Source organism: Lissotriton helveticus, chromosome 8, assembly GCF_964261635.1.
Source record: "Lissotriton helveticus chromosome 8, aLisHel1.1, whole genome shotgun sequence".
Classification (NCBI taxonomy): Eukaryota; Metazoa; Chordata; class Amphibia; order Caudata; family Salamandridae; genus Lissotriton; species Lissotriton helveticus.
In genome coordinates, this window is record NC_136069.1 from 1,659,005,210 (window position 1) to 1,659,022,064 (window position 16,855).

Below are 16,855 nucleotides of genomic sequence, written 5' to 3' on the forward strand. Positions count from 1 at the left end.
CGCAAGAAGGACAAGAACTAATTCAGGCCCATTCTGGATTTGCGACAAGCAAACAAGTGGATTCGCAGAGAGAAGTTTTGCATGCTGTCGTTGCATCAGATTTATCCTCAGCTGCAACAGGGAGACTGGCTATGTGCTATAGACCTACAGGATGCGTACTTCCATGTGCCCATTGCACACAAACACAGGAAGTTCCTGTGATTCCAAGTCGGCGCCAATCATTATCAATACACAGTATTGCCATTCGGGCTGAAGTCTGCGCCCAGAACATTCTCGAAGTGCATGGCAGTGGTAGCGGCACACCTGAGGAAGAACAAGGTGTTTGTCTACCCGTACCTGGACGATTGATTGATCAAGGCCTCCTCCTTCTCGGAAGCTCAAAAGCACTTCCAGAAGACGTGCGTTCTCTTGAACAGGTTGGGGTTGCACATCAACATGTCCAAGTCTGTCCCGACTCCAGTCCAGTGCATACAGTACTTGGGAGCCTCCATCAATACGCTGTCAGCAATCGTGTCTCCTTCGGAGGTGAGACGGTTATCACTCCTTCGGAAGGCTCAGGCTCTTATGACCGCTCCATCTACAACAGTGAGGACGGTGTCTTCTCTACTGGGATCGATGGCCTCTTGTATTTTCCTCACGCCACACGCACGGCTGCACATGAGACCATTGTAGGAGTGCTTGGAGGATCAGTGGGATCAGAGGAAAGGATCCTGGGACGACAGGATACGACTGTCTCTGCATGCTCTTCAGTCTCTGAAGTGGTGGTGTTCAGCGGAGAATCTACTCAGAGGGGTTCCCTTCCACAAGGACATTCCCACACAGACTATCATGATGGATGCGTCTCTCCACGGCTGGGGGGCGCACTCCGGAGACTTACAGATTCAGGGAACGTCGTCCCCGACGGAGTCCACGTACCACATCAATTTCCTGGAACTCAGAGCTGTTCACTTGGCACTGAAGGCCTTTCATCTGTCCTTCCGAACCAACTCTCTGCTTGTACAGATGGACAATACGACCACCATGTATTACCTCAACAAGCAGGGGGGGTCGAGATCGCGCACTCTGTCGCAGGAGGCGCGGGCGATCTGGCACTGGCTTCTAGCCAGAGGACTGACGATAACGGCTACCCATCTACCAGGTGTGCAGAATGTTCAGGCAGGCGCACTGAGCAGACTGATTCAGGAAAACCACGAATGGGTCATAAACGACGAAGTACTAGGAGAAGTCTTCACAAGGTGGGGGACTCCAGACGTAGATCTGTTCGCCACCGCCGAAAACAGCAAATGCCGAGACTTCGCCTCCAGGTACTACCAGCCGGGGACGCTGGGGAATGCGTTATGGATCAACTGGTCGAACAGCTTTCTGTACGCTTTTCCACCCATTCCCCTGATTCTGACGGTGCTCATCAAACTGTCCCAGTCCAGGGCGCGGATGATCCTGATTGCCCCAGTATGGCCTAGGCAGTGGTGGTTCACAGACCTGTTTCACCGGTCTCTCCTTCCACACATACGGCTGCCGGGCAGGCCGGACCTTCTCACGAAGTTCGGGGGGCAGATGTTGCACCCCAACCTCTCGTCTTTGAGTTTGGCGGCATGGCTCCTGAGATAGTGCAATATGGCCATCTGAATCTACCAGAAGATTGCATGGACATACTGAAGGAGGCTAAGCGACCTTCCACTAGGACTTCTTATGCTTACAAGTGGAAGAGGTTTTGCATCTGGTGCAAGTCCAAGAACTATGACCCAACAACATGTAAGGAAGATGTCATCCTTCCGTATCTTCTACATCTGGCGCAGTCTGGCCTTAATGTCCATTCCATTAAGGTTCATCTGGCTGCGCTGACTGCCTACAGGAAATGCCCTTCACAGATTTCCTCCTTTCAGATCCCTGTGATCAAAGATTTTTTGGAAGGCTTGAAGAAAGTGTTCCCTCTTGTCCGGCTTCCATCGCCTTCATGGGAATTGAATGTGGTGCTGTCCAGACTGATGAAGGAGCATTTTGAACCTATTCATAAGGCTTCGTTGCAGCACCTGTCCTGGAAGGCGGCGTTCCTCGTACATTACATCGGCCCGCAGGGTGAGTGAAATTCAGGCGTTGTGTTGCCAAGAACCTTATACTGTATTTCATGCTTCTAAGGTTGTTATGCGTACTCACCCTAAATTTCTTCCTGAAGTTATATCTGACTATCATGTTAACCAGACCATAACTTTACCTACGTTTTTTCAGAATCCTTCCTCTCCAGCGGAACGGTCCCTACATTCCCTGGATGTTAGGAGGGTGTTGAAATTTTATCTGGATAAAACCAAGGATATTCGTAGGTCAGACCAATTGTTTATCAATTATGGATCAGTCAGGACGGGTCTTGCTACATCTAAACAGTCCATCTCGAGGTGGATTGTGTCCTGTATACAATTGTGTTACCAAAAAGCTAATAAGACCTTAGGGGGTAAACCTAAGGCTCATTCCACCAGGGGCAAAGCTGCCACGACTGCTTTGCTCCGTAATGTTCCAATTGCAGAAATCTGCAAGGCGGCCACTTGGAAGTCGGTCCATACCTTTGCTAAGCATTACTGCCTGGACACTGATGCCAGGTCAGACGCTCAGGTTGGGCAGGCTTCGCTGCAAAATCTGTTCGCACAGTAGTGGTGTTATTTCTCTTTTCTCCACCGCCGCTTTGGTGTGGGGATGGGCTTGCCATTCTATTCACTAGATTATGACTATACACAGAGATCCCCTACTACAGAAGGAGTAGTTTCTGTCCTGTAACTCCAGTTCTGTAGTAGGGATATCTCTGTTATAGTCATAAGCGCCCGCCCTCCTCCCCGGTGGGGAGAGATATTCATGTAAGAAATGCTACAGGTCTGGCGTGTTTTGCCTTCAAAAAGAACTGAAAGTAAAAGGGACCTGCAGTGCATTCTGGGATACTGTGAGATTTCTGGAAAGTTCTCTTAAAGGCACAGTATCCTGTTCTGAGCCACATAATGGCAGCCTATGGGGCTTGTCTGTCCACTGCTTCTTCTCTATCATTCCAGAGGGTTTTGCTGTTAAAGGCAAGGTTTTTCTCTTGGAAAACCCTGGACAGGCTGTGCTGTTTGTGGATTTTGGTGGAATTTCTAGTTGAAGTACTGGACAGTGTAGCCTGTGGATATAGGCTGCATTATCTGTCTTTAAATTCTCTCTTAAGTGTCGATGCAGTTCTGCATGGTTTGACAACTTAAGAGATTATTTTTGATTGCTCCGGGTTCCACGCACATGGGTGGGACTATTCACTAGATTATGACTATAACAAAGATACCCCTACTACAGAACTGGAGTTACAGGACAGAAACTACTCCTTCTCCACGAGGATCTTGACTTGCTGGTGCAGAACTTTGGCTGCTCTGTGAGCTCTCTCTGGCTATCTCAGCAAGCAATGGTTTCTTCCTGTTAAAATGCACCTTTCAACATTTGCAAGTCGATTGGAAAGACAGAACACTCAATGATGTCTTTTACAGCATTGAAAGAGTCTTCATAACTGTCATAGTGTCCGTGTAAGTCTGACTCAGCACGCCATGGCTTGAACAACTGCAAAAGTAGGAAAACTCTCTTCTCTCTGGACTTTGGCAACTAAGCTTTCTGTGGTTAATTAGTTTTCCTTAGTTATGTCTCACCAAATAACTGTCACATCTAACTACCGCATATCTCCCTTCGTCTATGTTTTCAGTCACATTATTTCAATGAGTATTATTCTGAAGTACTTCTTAGAGACATATGTTTTGAAGATGAGGATTCCTTCTAGGGTAGTATGTATCCAACATATAAGTTTTAAAAAAATCTCTACTTTCTGGATCAAATTCTGCTAGGTACTGTATTTCTGGGTAAGACTTTTGTTCCAACTGCTTGCAAGGCCTAGGCTTTCCCATATAATTCCTGTTGACTTGGAGAACAAACTAGCCAAGCTCAATTGGTCCGAGCATTTATAGGATCCTATTTCTCTGTGGAAGGTATTGTCAAACTGAAACTACAATTTCTTCGTAAGACTCTTTTCTGCAGGAATCTTCTTCCACATCTCTTCCATCTCTGCCTTCTCTTATATATGAAGTTACATAACAATCAACAGAGATGGAGCTGTCTGCAACAAACTGTAGATCCATATTTGCATTCCACATCTTCAGAATCGCACGGTTGTAGTCATTGATATCCTTTGAAGCATCTATTGTTCTGAAGTTGTCTGTATTTTTTTTGTGATTCCCGTGTCAGTTTGTATCTGACTTCAGACAAAAAGTTGTTGACTCTTCCTTCTCAGATGACAGATCGTGGCAATCCATAACGACATCTTGTGTAGAATTTTCATTTGCATCCGTATTTTTGATGACAGTTCTTATTGTCTCAAGCCCTTGTCAGCATCATCTTTTGGGATGTGCATGTCACATACTCTTGTATGAAAGACAAGACAGACTCATCGGTGTCTGTTCCAAATTTCAGAGCATCTTTTACCCCTAACAGCATGTGAATATCTGGAGAACCTCTTACTTGGCACTCTTAGTGCCAAAAGATATCATTTACTTCACCAAGAGGGGGATTACTTTTGTTGAAGATGAAAGACATCATGGCTTGAAACCAATGGTTGAAATATCTGCAAACATTTGCAGAAGCCAATGAGCAAAGTTCTCCAGCTGTCTTTACTTTGATATACTTTACCCTTTGCTTCTCACAAGAATTCAAGCAGGTCATACTGCACATACTCAGCACAACTTAGTGTTAGAAACCAAGTAGATGCTCCTAGGTTTCTCAGCATGCTTTTCAGCTCACTGTGATGATGATATGAATATTTGTTGGTGCCATGCTGGCATGCCACCAAATTAATCTAGTTGTATTCCATGTTTTCGTCTTTTCCTTGCACTTTGTCAACAAATGTCCTTGCAGTGAGATTTTGCAGATTCACTCCTGTTTTGAGAATGTGATTTACAGCATAGGAAATCTCTGACAAGTCGCTCTCAGATAGCAGATGAAATATATAGGGAATACACTGGTGAAATCTAGGATCTTCTGAATATAGTCAAATTGATCTGTACTCGGCTGCTGGTATTTTTATCGGCCTATCATCATATATACCACCTACTCCAATGCAGGAAACAGCGAGCTTCTAAACTTTTCTCCCACGCACTCAAGGAAGCTCCTTTCTCTTCTTTCATTTGAAAGTGATCAATAGCATCACCAATAATCTCTTTAGAATGCAGAAGAGGAATACTGTAGTGTTCTTACGTTTCTCCTGATCTCGATTGATCCACCTTTTCAATCTGACCTCTTGATGATGATATGTCTTCCGCCATATGTGTAATATCTTGAAGATCTATATTTTATAATAAATATTGTTTTTTACCGGATATTATGTTGCTTTTTTACTTTACTAACATCCACTAACTCTTGCCATATTGTTTTGCTCTTGGTAGGGACACCATTCACTAGAATAATAAGTGCTTCTTCCAAATCTCTCTGCACCCCTACAGTTTCAATATTCTGCTTGAAATCTAATTGCAAGTGCACAACTCTACCTTTAAGACCTTTTTATAGCTCTCTTGGAGGTAACTTCCCTGTTGTTGGCTCTGTACAAATGATAGCTTGGAATGGACGTATACATTGTATTGGAATTGATTCACTACATTTGAATCTTCAAGTTCTTGTGGGATTGGAGCTAATTCTAGCTTGTGGTGGAGTGCCCTAGCTGGCATTTTATTATCCTCCAATTTATTATGACAGTACTTACATATATTTTGTCGTGTGGTACAATCAAAGCGTTCCTCTACAAATAAATATGCTGCAAATTCTTGCCATTAATTTCTGTTGTCTTCTTCAATTTTTGAAGACACAATAACATAACGAGTTTTACTTTTGTAGTGAGTGTGTCGACAACATCAAAATACAGTTTGGTTTCCCTGAATAGACTGTGTTAAACTTTCTTATCTCTTCCTGAAAGTTATCAACATTAAGACCTGTGTCCTGTTCCACTACAGATGCAGATACCAAGACCTAATTTTCCCTACACTCCTCTTCGGGACCAAATAAACAAAACTGAACAATCATTACAAACTTTTTCTAACTCTGCTACTGTACCATGCTAAAGAGCTCTATTCATTTCTCCTAAACATTTGGCAGGAGTTTTAACATAGTAAAGACTCCTAACAAAGTTTTGCATTTCAGAGTGGTAAACATCTAACATTCTAAAGTGATGAAAAATTCTTCTGCACACTTTCTTCAATAGATATGCTAGTGACTGTCCCTGTAAATTATTATATTTCCTTACTTTTCAGGGATTGAAGCCTTGCGAAATCCAAATTTTCTGTTTCAGACTTTTGCAGGGAAACTGGCGTATGAAGGCTCTCAATATATCAACTGATTCCTGCAGAACACTACAGTTTCATTTATATACAGGAGTCTGTCTACTCGTTCCCTGTACCTCTTCAGCTATAACTTCCTCTACATTTCTAGGTACCATCACCTCTTTTGAAATACAACTACCATCCTTCATCTCATAGCATTGTCCAGATTCAACTGCATGCACTAGTGTGTTCTCTTGGAAGTAGCTGACATCATTAAAGAAAGGTTCAGTACTAGAAGTCTCCATTCGCCACTGAAAATTTGGCAAAAGTTACTTCTATTGACAAGACTTTTCTTTTGGCTTCTTTTCCTCATAGACAGTACTATTTTATCTAGTGTGCTCATTCTGTTTAAAATGTAAAAAAAATACTGTTCTCTTGAGAGCAAAGACCTTATCAACTTCAGCCTCAACACGTTCCTATTGTCTGACAGCTTCTTTTACACTTCTTCATAGATCTTATTAGATTCTGAACTACTCTGCAGCTGGACATTCTAAGTCTGATTTCCTTAAAGGTTAATTTCTCTGTTTTTTTATACTACATTTTACTCTTCATATCATGTAGTCTTTATACTTTCTTAGTTGAGCTCACTTTGTTTTTTATTTACTTGATTTTTCTGCCTTCAAGTTGTCCACATAGTATTTTTTTAAGTATTTGTTCTCTTACCAGCAGCTCTTCTCTCTTTCACCACTTTCTCTGCATTTTGCCCCTTTGGTTTCTTGTTTGTGAGTAGATAGTATCCTTTCCTCTGTGTCTTTCTTCTCTCACTTGTTGATGGCATTGTATCTCTCTGTAGTTAACTAGAAATTGATGTCTGAACAGGAAACAAAGTACATTTACCTTTTCATTATCTACTAACCCATTACATATTTTAAGTAGTCAACTACCATCGTAAACAGTTCTCTTATTATAATATAGCTAACATTAATCAATTAATTTTCATGTTTATGTCTCCGTTTCTTTCTATGTGTTATTGTATGCATTAGTATCTCACTGGGGACACTACTATATCCATTACTGAGTTCCTGTGTATCTTCCCATGTTTGAAAGACTACTTATTTAGAAGGGTGACTAGGTTGTGTCAGTACTTGCCTACATATGTGAGTGAGTGTCGCAGTGCCATGAAATGTTTAAGTAAGTGTGCCAGTATTTGACAGTCTGTTTTAGCAATTCTATGGCTCTGTAAATGTGTATGCAAGTAGCTGTATGAATACCTCAGTTCTTGTCTTAGGCAGCTAGGGAATAGAGGGGTATGTAGGTATTTCTGCAAATGCTTTTGATATTGTTGCATACCTAAGTAGTTGCTGCGCATGTCACTGAATGTATAACTACCTCTGTTGCTATGTGACTCAGTAAAAGAGAGTGTCTGTGCTTTGTGAACATGTATGTCAATTGCATTATCAGTGGTATCCTCTATGTGGTGCTTGTCACAGAGGTCAGCAAATGCATGAGTAACTTAATGAAACTAAAAAGAACATCTCTCATCTTTTAATCACAAAGCACCATGCTTTATGTCATACCTACAGCGTATTTCAGAGGTGAGTTATGTGTATTAAAGTTTAGATTTAAAACTTGAGAAAAGGCTTTCAGATGCCAAGTACAGCTGGCAGTGACACTGCACAGACAGCCACTGCACTAGTAGGCCTGATTTATGTTTAAAACACTACTTGTCTGGATGGATGACTAGTTTGTGTCACTACTTCCCTACATAGCTGAGTGAGTGTAAGAGTCATGTGAGATGTTTAAATAAGTCTTTCAGTATATGACTATCTATTTTACTAACACCAGAGCTCTTTAAATGTGAATGTGTGTGACTGAACCAATATCTCAGAGCCTGTATTAAGGAACAGAGGGGTATGTAAGTGTATGTGGAACTGCATTTTATAATGTGCATACATAAGTCACTTCTCAATATGTGAGTGAATGTATACGTCCTGTTGTTCTCTGACTGGGTGAGAGAGAGAGAGTCGATGCTTTGTAAACATGTATCTCTGTTGCATTATGGGTTGCATACTCTAAGTAGTAATTGGTATAGGGGTGTGCTAGTTCATGAGTAACTTACTAAACCCAAAAGGACATCTCTAATCTTTTAATCACAAAACACCATGTTTTATGAGCTACCTACAGCTTATCTTAGAGGTTACTTATGTGTACTAAAACAAGGGTATAAGACCTTACAAAGGGCTTTACCTGCTAAGTCAAGTGGGTAGTGAGAGTGCAGGGACAGGGTCTGTACTAGTAGGCCTGCCCCATGTTTAAATAACTATTTGTGTGGATGGATGAGAAGGTTGTGTCACTACTTGCCTACATATCTGAAGAACTGTAGGAGTCCACGTATAGCAGTGCCAAGAGATGTTTAAGCAAATGTGCCAGTACGTCACTTTCTGTTTTGGTACATCTATGGCCCTCTAAATGTGTATTTAAGTGGCTGAACAAATACCTCAGTGCCTGTGTTAGGCAATAGCGGTATTTTGTATCGCTGTGTAAATATTTTATAGTATTCCTAGTAACAATTTTCTTTTACCAATTAAGAAAGCTATTGATTTTGCCCAAGCCCGCCAAGCACTCATGTAATTACAACTACTTCCTAATGTATATGTTCTTGCTGTGATTTCAGGTTTTTTGTGTGCTGCTGTAAGATTTAGGTGTTCCAAGCCCGATTAATAGGGTTAGGGTACTAAAGCTGCATTTTTCATCTATATATTATTTGAATTTTAAATTCATTTTTATGTTGATATATGAATGTATTTATGGTTTTATGTTCTTTTATGATTGTACTAACTATTGAATAAAGATTTTATGATGATGATGATGATGGTATCAAAGGCTATTGACATGTCAAGCAGAACCAGAATTGCTGTACCTCCCTGATCTACTTGTCTTCAAATAATATCAGAGGTAGCTATAAGCGCTGATTCAATACTGTGATTCCTCCTAAACCCATTCTGAGAAGGGTCCAGGAGTTCTTGGTCTAGTAAGTACTTAGCTAGTTCCTAGTTTAAATGCTTAAATATGTGGGTTTAAAACTTGATTAAGGGCTTTTACTTGCCAAGTACAGCTGACAGTGCATCAGCAGCCTCTGCACTAGTAGGTCTGAGCCATGTTTAAAGGACTATTTGTCTGGATGGATGACTAGGTTGTGTCACTACTTCCCTACACATCTGAGTGAGTGTAAGAATGCACCTGCACCAGTCGCATAAGATGTTTAAGAAAGTCTGCTGGTATATGACTTATCTATTTTAGTAACCCTGTCTAAGTGACTGAACAAATATATCAGTGCCTGTGTTAGAGATTAGAGGTGTATGTGGGTATGTCTGCAACTGCCGTATACAAGTCCCTCTGTTGCAGTGTAACTGGGTGAAAGAGAGGCTATATGGTTTGGAAACATGTATGTCAGTTGAATTATGGGTGATATACTCTATGTAGTGCTTGGCATAGGGGTCTGCAAGTGCATAACTAACTTACTTAAACTTTAAAGGACATCTGTTACATTTTAAGCAGAGTGCACCGTATTTTATGGCATACATATCTAAGAGGTAAGATGTGTGTACAAAAACATGGATGTAAGGCTTGACAAAAGGCTTTTGCATGCCAAGTCGAGTATGTAGTGACAGTGCACAAACAGTCTCTGCACTACTAGGCCTCACCCATATTTAGAGGACTATTTGTCTGGATGGATGATGAGGTTCTGTCAGTACTTGCCTACATTTCGGGGTGGGTGAGGGAGTCCACCTTTGGCGTTTGCATGAAATGTTTAAGTAAATGTGCCAGTACCTCACTGTCTGTTTTAGTATGCTCATGTCTCTGTAAATGTGTATGTAAGTGGCTAAACAAATACCTCAGTGCCTGTGTTTGAGAATAGAGGTATATCTACAGATGCCTTTCATACTGCTGCATACATAAATAGTTTCTGTGTATGTGAGTGAATATTTACGTCCCTGTGTCAGTCTGTGATTGGGTGAGAGAGAGGGTCTCTGCTTTAGAAATATCTGTCAGTTACATTATAGACTGCATACTCTATGCCCTGCTTAGTATATGAGTATACAAGTGCATGGTTATCTTACAAAAACACCAAACAGCATCTCTGAATCTTTTAAGCACAAAGCATGGTGTGCTGGCAGTGAATGTGCACAGACAGGGTCTGCACTAGTAGGCCTGACCCCCTGTTTCAAGGAATATTTGTCGGGATGGATGATAAGGTTGTTTCACTACTTACCTACATATCTGAGTGACTGTAGGAGTCCATCTATAGCTGTGCCAAGAGATGTTTAAGCAAATGTGCCAATATGTCACTGTCTGTTTTAGTACTTGTATGGCCCCCTAAATGTGTATGTAAGTGGCTGAACAAATACCTCAGTGCCTATATTAGGATATAAAGGGGTATGTAGGTATATCTGCAAATGCCTTTCATACTACTGTATAGATAAGTAGTTTCTGAGTATGAGAGTGAATGTATAAGTGCCTGTGTCACTCTGTGAGTGGGTGAGAGAGAGGCTCAATACTTTGGAAACATGTATGTCATTTACATTTGGGTGGTATACTCTATGTAGTGCTTGGCATAGGATCCTGCAAATGTATCAATAACTCATTTAAATTCAATAGGACATCTCTCTATCTCTTAATCACAAAGCACAGTGCTTTATAGCATACCCTTTGCTTATCTCAGAGGTGAGTTATGTGTACTAAAACATGGATTAAAGACTTAACAAACAGCTTTTACATGACAAGTCAAACTAGCAGTGAGGGTGCACAGACAGGGTCTTCACTAGTAGGCCTGACCCATGTTTAAACACTGCATATTTAACCACGCCTAGCACTCTGATGCAGCACATGTGACTCAGTATTAGTTTAAAGAGTGTGTCTTACCATCTAAGCACCTACCCTAAAGGGTATCTAATACACAGCTGTCAAGTTTCACAGGTTCACGTGTTATGTAGACCTACAGTACATGATTTTTCCTTTCAGTTCTGAGTCTTGTAGTCCTTTTTTTTTAAATGGAATAAATTGGACTACAAGTCCCAAAGTTCAAAGAAAAACATTCTTTCTTTGCAGCACATCACGTATAGATATGTAAAACTTTGCAGATCTTCTAATACATTGTTAAGTATAACTTTAACCCTTAGCAATCAGTTTTGTTTCTAGCAATTAGGCCATGTAGTAAAACAGCACATGCACAATATTCATTTCCAGGGCAGCACATTGTGAACTAACTTGTCACTCAGCTACCCTTCACCTCACACAAACTGTTCCATACTCACACACTCGGAAAGCATTTTACTCACCTATTGATATATTTATAAATGCACGCATACTGCCACTCGTAGATCATCTCTTGTAGTTTCAAATCTTTTCTATATATGTCATGCTCACTTTTAACAAATTCACATACACGTATTCGTTTTCAATCAATTTTCTTTCTGAAAATTAAATGTAATTCACATACCTGAAAATTGAGTTTGTTGATGAAATAGTTTTTTGATCTTAGATAGATTCAGTACTCCCAGGAATTGTAAAAACTGAGCATAAGAATGGCACACCACTCTCATACAAAGCAACCATTAATGGCAACCTTTTCAACTTTGTACTCTCTTAGACTGCGGAAGGCAGCAAATAAAAACATATCTTTCATATTTTACTTTTGTAACTCCACTTCTGAATAGTTAGCATGTGTTAACCCTTTCATGTACTTATAAAAAGAAGCCCAATATGTTAGTGCATTTGTGAATGTTTGCGACTTATTTGCGATCATTGCGACGAATTGGCGAAATGTGGGATTCCAAAAACCTTTTTAGCTTGCTAGTTTTAGAACTTTAGAGCACAGTTTACTTTTTATTAGCAAGCCTTCGATAGGAATTGTAACCCTTGTTACAAAGCAATGAACCTAAACATCTCTAATTAATAATAACAAGACACCTCTCTTTAACGGTTATCCCCCAATGCGCTCTTAGCACAGTCTCCATAGCAACTCACTACCATCATTAGGTCATGAGTTCGAAGCACATTCTAGAAGGACCATACTAATTACAAGATGAGTTGCAGCAGGTGCGGTTTACTTAACAGAATGAAAACCATATCCAAGTCTCCCTTACACTTTTCTATTTTTAACACAGCCAATCATAGATCTAATTACTTAACCTTTGAAGACACTACCTAATTTTATTCACCTCTATATTCACAGTATCCAATCAACTATGTTCTTTTAAAATCTGGAGCACACCTCCATTATAACTGCTTTTCATTTTCCAAACCTTCTCATTCAGCTCCAGCCTTCTCCTTTCTACTTCTGCTGCTTCCCTTCAAAATGGTTGGAGTGTGGCTTGAGGGCCACAGCTATATGTTTTGGGCTGGAGAGTCTGCTAGAAAGAGTGGTATTAGCATGGACTTGGTTTTGCGTAATGTGGACATTTCCTGAATTGGCCAGAGAGGATTGAAGTGACATCAGTTGCTGTCTTTGGTTAAAAGCATTGTAGTTTGCTAACCCCCTGACCTCATGATTGTGCACAGTGGTGGCAATGACCTAGGCACACTGACTGGGATAGGACCAGTCAACAGAAAACATGACAGCCCTCAAGAACACTATCCACAAAAACCACCAGCTGATCCGCACCACCAAAAGGACAGCATTCAGAGAACGACTGGACAACAACACCCACAACAGCAAGGAACTCTTCAGCATCATCAGAGAGCTCTCCAACCCCAGCGCCAGCAACAACGACATCATGCCCTCGCAAGACCTCTGCGACTCACTCGCCTCGTTCTTCCACCACAAGATCGCTGACATACACAACAGCTTTGGCGCCCATACCACGCACCCAACCACGCACCCAACAACAGAACCAATGCCCCCCCACCACCACCCTCTACACCTGGACCCCCATCAGCACCAAAGACACCACCCTTGTGATGAACACCATCCACTCCGGCTCCCAAGCCGACCCCTGTCCACACCACATTTTCAACAAAGCCGGCTCCATCATCGCACCCCAACTCTGCAACATCATTAACAACTCCTTTGCATCTGCCACCTTTCCAGAGACCTGGAAGCACGCGGAGTTCAGTGCCCTCCTGAAGAAACCCACCGCGGACCCCACGGACCTCAAGAACTTCCACCCCATCTCGCTCCTCCCTTTTCCCGCTACAGTCATCGAGAACACCGTCAACAAACAACTGACCGCCTTCCTCGAGACAAACGGCTCCCTCGACCCATCGCAGTCCCGCTTCCGAGCAAACCACAGCACCGAGACCGCCCTCATCGCAGCCACCGACAACATCAGGTCTCTGCTTGACAACGGGGAAACTGCCGCCCTCATCCTCGACCTATCGGCAGCATTTGACACAGTCTGCCACCGCACCCTGACTGCCCGCTTCCTCCAAGCGGAGATCCAAGGAAAAGCTCTGGAATGGATCACCTCCTTCCTCTCAGACAGAACTCAGGGAGTCTGCCTCCCTCCCTTCCGCTCTGCGGCCACCAACATCATCTGCAGCGTTCCTCAAGGCTCCTCGCTCAGCCCCACCCTCTTCAAAGTCTACATGAGCCCCCTCGCAGCCATCGCACGCCAACACAACCTAAACCTCATCTCCTACGCTGAAGTCACCCAGCTGATCATCTCCCTCACCAACGATCCCACCACCGCCAGAGCCAGCCTCCTGGAAGGAATGAAAGACGTCGCAGAATGGATGAAGCTCAGCCATCTGAAGCTGAACTCGGACAAGACGGAAGTCCTCATCCTGGGACCATCCCCCATTCCCAAGGACCACGCACGCAACCTAGGCTTCATCCGGGACTCCTCCCTCACAATGACCAAGCAAGTCAACGCTGTCTCGTCATCATGCTTCAACACCCTACGCATGCTCCGAAAGATCTTCCGGTGGATCCCCACCGAAACCAGAAAGACGGTCACCCAGGCCCTTGTCACCAGCCGACTGGACTACGGAATGCCCTCTACGCGGGAACCACAGCCAAACTACAGAAAAGACTTCAACGCATACAGAACGCTACTGCACAACTCATCCTGGACATCCCCCGTCACAGCCACATCTCTGCCCACCTGAGAGACCTGCACTGGCTCCCCGTCAGCAAGAGAATCACGTTCAGGCTCCTCACCCACGCACACAAGGCTCTCCACGACATGGGCCCCAAATACCTCAATAACCGCCTCACGTTCTACACACCCACCCCCCAGCTCCGATCCGCCAGCCTCGCTCTCGCCACCATCCCACGGATTCGCAGAACCACCACCGGTGGAAGATCTTTCTCCTATCTGGCAGCCAAGACATGGAACTCCCTCCCCACCCACCTACGGCTGACCCAGGACCATCTCTCCTTCAGGAAGCAACTCAAGACATGGCTCTTCGAGCAGTAGCAGCACCCCCCCCTTGTCCCCCCAGCACCTTGAGACCCTCACGGATGAGTAGCGCGCTTTACAAATGTAATTGATTGATTGATTGATTGACTGGAAATCCTAATGAAATATACCTTTGCATAATTAATGACACTTTATCCTCATGAAGGCTTGGTGTACTCCAACATATGCCAAAGCTAGAAATGGTAGTGGTCACATCAGTTCTGTCCACAGATTGACAAAGCCAGGAAACATGTCAATAAAACAATTTCTGCATTCCTCAGAGACCATAACATGGGCACTATCTACAAAAACAACCTATGTATTGATGTACATGGAATCCATAGAAGTTATGGAGGTCACTTCACAGAATAAGGCAACAGGGTGTTTCTCAGCAACCTCAAACTCTGCATCTTGTGTTATGTGTAGCTGTCAGATACTCACAATGAATACAAAGGCTCTTCTTAGAGCCACCTTGTTGCCCAAAATGTTGTTAATTTTCTTCAGAAATATCTTATTTTTCCATTTTTGAAAATATTTGCGAATTCGTCGTGATTACTTAAAGCAAAAGCAGACATTCAATAGACACCAGCACATTCAATAATTCATAACTATATAAGTTATTCTGGGCATCTTACTGGGTACATCACTATCTAAATAGCTCTATTAAAACAAGTATGAGTTTCTGGGTTTGTCTGTGGGTGCGTGTTTGAGTGGGTCTGTGATGGTGGATGAGTGTCTGAGTGGGTCTGTGAGTGGGTGTGGATGTATGAGTCTCTGAGTGGTTTTGTTAGTGGGTGCATGAGTCTGTGAGTGGGTCTGTGAGTGGGTGCATGAGTCTCTGAGTGGGTCTGTGAGTCTTTGAGTAGGTCTGTGAGTGGGTGCATGAGTCTGAGTGGCTGTGTGAGTGGGTCTCTGAGTAGGTCTGTGAGGGGATGCATGAGTGTATGAGTGGGTGTGTGAGTAGAGGCATTACTCTCAGTGGATCTGTGAGAGGGTTCTTAAGTGTCTGAGTAGGTGTTTGAGAGGGTGCATGAGTCAGTGGGTGGATCTGTGAGTGTGTGCGTGAGTGTCTCGGTGGGTGCATGAGCAGGGGTGTAGAAGGCCCATGGGACTGGTTGCTTCATTAATCTAGTTGTTCTGTAAGAAAATCCACTTGTCCCTTTGGTGCCACGTAGTACAACTGCAAATTACAGCAGCAATTTAATTATATAAAAACTCTGATATTAGCCTCTCTGATTATGCCAGGGCTCATACAATGGTAAAGTTTGAGTTCTAATATTTCTGATTATGCCAGGGCTCATGCCATGGTAAAATTTGAATTCTAATAGTTTCCTTATTTTGCCAACTTTCCGCGAATCTACATACTGGGGCTGGAGGAAGCGTTAAGCAGTGTTCCAGGGTTGGAATGCTCTTTTGCGTCTTTATAAACCTAATAAATTGCATGTTTGGGGATTTTTGCCAAATCTTCTTATCTTTTCCCATTGTGAGAAAGGTTGAAAATGTCCTCCTGACAATGGCAGAAGTAAAATTTGTTCCAGGTTTGGGAAATAAGTTGTTTGGGAGAAAGTGAAATTGTAAATGCTGAACAGATTTTTCCATGAGCAAATCTACACTTGCATAATTGCTCATGCTAAAAAAGCACTTCACAGATGTTTTCTGGGAGTATGATTTCCTGGCCTACTTCTGTAAATTCTTCTGAATTAATGAAAGCTGTAAATCTACACTAAAGTGCTACGCAAAAAATAATTAACGTAATGCTGAATAATTCATACATTCACCCCCAGTCAAGAGATCTGGGCTAAATCCATTGTTCTTTTGCTCATCATGCCACCCCAGTTTAGACCTAGCCATATGCAAATCAGTCTTGACCCTGTGCCTCACGGGAACAGTCCAGAACGAACTGCCAAGCCAGGTCCTTATTTGACCAGAAACAAGCATCCTGGGAACGGTTTCTATGTATTACCATTCATCAGCCAGGCTAGCTTGAATCCAGTGGCATAGAGAGCAAAGGACCCATTTCTGGGCATACCCATCTCACTTAGGGTGAAAAGTGCTATGTAAATAAATGATGGACGGAATGCTGAATAAATCATACATATACCCCCAGTCAAGAGATCTGGGTTAAATCCATAGTTCTTATGCTCACCATGCCAC

General features: G+C 42.7%; 1 protein-coding gene across 2 annotated transcripts in view; it reads left to right on the plus strand.

Moving 5' to 3' along the window:
* DNHD1 (dynein heavy chain domain 1) overlaps positions 1-16,855 on the plus strand; it is a 659,975-nt gene that overhangs the window by 472,079 nt on the left and 171,041 nt on the right. The gene's annotated exons all lie outside the window — the stretch shown is intronic.